Source organism: Abrus precatorius, unplaced genomic scaffold, assembly GCF_003935025.1.
Source record: "Abrus precatorius isolate BTA unplaced genomic scaffold, Abrus_2018 Scaffold117, whole genome shotgun sequence".
Lineage (NCBI taxonomy): Eukaryota > Viridiplantae > Streptophyta > Magnoliopsida > Fabales > Fabaceae > Abrus > Abrus precatorius.
Genome location: NW_020874311.1, coordinates 1 through 2,512, shown reverse-complemented (window position 1 = coordinate 2,512; position 2,512 = coordinate 1). Strand labels below are relative to the sequence as shown.

At 28.6% G+C, this 2,512-nt stretch overlaps 1 non-coding gene across 1 annotated transcript; it reads left to right on the top strand.

Moving 5' to 3' along the window:
• Nucleotides 1–2,438: 2,438 nt before the first annotated feature.
• On the top strand, nt 2,439–2,510 carry TRNAR-UCU. Its single transcript has one exon. It is a non-coding gene; the product is annotated as a tRNA-Arg (tRNA).
• Nucleotides 2,511–2,512: the final 2 nt, after the last annotated feature.

Sequence of the window (2,512 nt, the reverse complement as noted above, 5' to 3'; positions counted from 1 at the left end):
TACGTTTTTTTCCATTGAGAAATCCTATTATTTGATTTGAGCCCACCACCAACATAATACCTAGATGAAAAATCTTTTTGGTAATAGTAATTATGGAAAATGGTAAGAAAAGGATCAACTCTTACTACAAATCAAATCCATTTTCGAAATTGATATATATATATTATTTCCTCGTAATGACTTCATTTCTTAGAAACAAAATATCAAAAGAAAAAAATGTCTAATATAAGAGAATCCATTCTTTTTCTTTGTCGTTTTTTTTAATTATCTTGGAGATTTTATAATGCTTACTCTAAAATTATTTGTTTACACGGTAGTGATATTCTTCGTTTCTCTTTTCATCTTTGGATTCCTATCTAACGATCCAGGACGTAATCCAGGACGTGAAGAATAAAAAAAATGGATTCTGTGTTTTTCTTGCTTGTGCTGGATTTTGAACTATTGTGTTAGGATTTTATCTATTTTACATCTTTAACTAGTAAATAAAAAAATCAAACAAACAAGTAAAACAAAAAAAAGTGAAAAAAAAAAATACCAAATCATCAACGGAAACGGAAAGAGAGGGATTCGAACCCTCGGTACACAAATTTGTACAACGGATTAGCAATCCGACGCTTTAGTCCACTCAGCCATCTCTCCCGAATTGAAAAAAAAAAAATGGAATTACTATGTTTATGTTATATCGCATAAACAAAAAGAAAAAAAAATAGGGCTTGAAAAAAAAAAGATCCTTTTTTATGTCTTATTTTTCTCTCTCTCTTTTTTTTTTTCTATTTGATTTCTATTCATTATTTTCTATATTATTCTATAGAATAGAAAAATGATATCTATCTATATATATATATAATTCTAATTTTTTTTTCTTTTTTTTTTTTTCTACAGCCAAAGCCCGGCCAGTACCTAGCCGGGCTCTTTTTATTCCCATGAATACTGGATAACAATGATTTATTTGAATGTATTTGATTTGAAAAAAAAAAAACTGGTAATTTAAACACGATCAAACATAAATCAAAAATACTGATATATTCCTATGATATAGAACCAAAATGATATAAGATCAAAATGTCATTTTTGATTACTCCTTCTTTCTGGTAACGTATATATATAATGTCATTTTTTTTGCATTCCTGCGCAATGCATTTTTTTGTTATAAATTAAGTAGTTTTGTCGCGATGTATCTGTAAAAAAAAAACACCTTCACTTTAGCAAACACAAAATCCAAAAAAGAAATTCGCCCCCTTTTCCTAATTGGATTTCATTAGGAGTCTCCCTTACGAAACATGTCAACACTCTAATTATCATAATATTCTATTCCTATTTCTTAATTACGTCTGATTGCCTTGTTCGACAAAAGGTTCATTTATATACAATAATTGTATTGTAGCGGGTATAGTTTAGTGGTAAAAGTGCGATTCGTTCCATGGACCCTTTAATAGTTAAGGGATCCCCCGTTTGATTCATATCCCGATCAAAAACTTTATTTCTTACTTAAAGGGATCTAATCCTTTATACCTCTCAACGAACGATTTGCGGTATAATATACATTATCGTAATTTGTATACAAAAAGAATCCATTTTTTTTTAAATTGACAAATTGAGTTCTAAAATTATGAAACATAAGTTTTGGAATTGGATCAATAATCCGAATTTTTTGAGTATGCGTAAAGGATCCATGGAGAAAGATATAGAAAGCTTATTTCTAATCGTAACTAAATCTTTCATTTTTTTTGTATTGTAGAGATTGAAACAAAATAGCTGTTAAACGATTTTTTTAGTTTACTAGAGACATCAACATATTTTTTTAGCTCGACGGAAATTTTATTCTTTTCCTAAAGATTCTCTCAAATAGAAATAGAGAACGAAATAACTAGAAAAAACACACACACAGATTGTTATAATACTCCTATTCTATAGGGATCATCTAAAAAGCAAGGTGTTTCAAATGTATTTCTACAAAACAAAAAGGCTGACATAGATGTTATGGGTCAATTTTTTTTTTCATGTCTTTCCATCTCTTAATTTCTTCCATAAAGGAGCCGATGAAACAAAAGTTTCACGTTCGGCTTTGAATTAGAGACGTTAAATCATAATGATGAATCAACGTCGACTATAACCCTAGCCTTCCAAGCTAAACGATGCGGGTTCGATTCCCGCTACCCGCTTAATATCCTATCTCTCTATTTATTCTATTTCGAATCTATCTTTTTTCTATTCTAGAATGAATCTAAATTTCTTAGTGGAATTTGTTAATTATTCATTTTTCTTTTTTAACTTAGTTTTCGTTATTTATATTCAATTGAATTTGATTATTTATTTATTATTCTATTTTTTTTTATTCTATCTATCTATATCTATCTATAGATAGATAGATAGAATTCTTTTTTTCTTTAACCTTTTTTAAACTAAGGTTTAAAAAAAGGTTAAAGAAAAAAAGAGAAGCGTCCATTGTCTAATGGATAGGACAGAGGTCTTCTAAACCTTAGGTATAGGTTCAAATCCTATTGGACGCAAA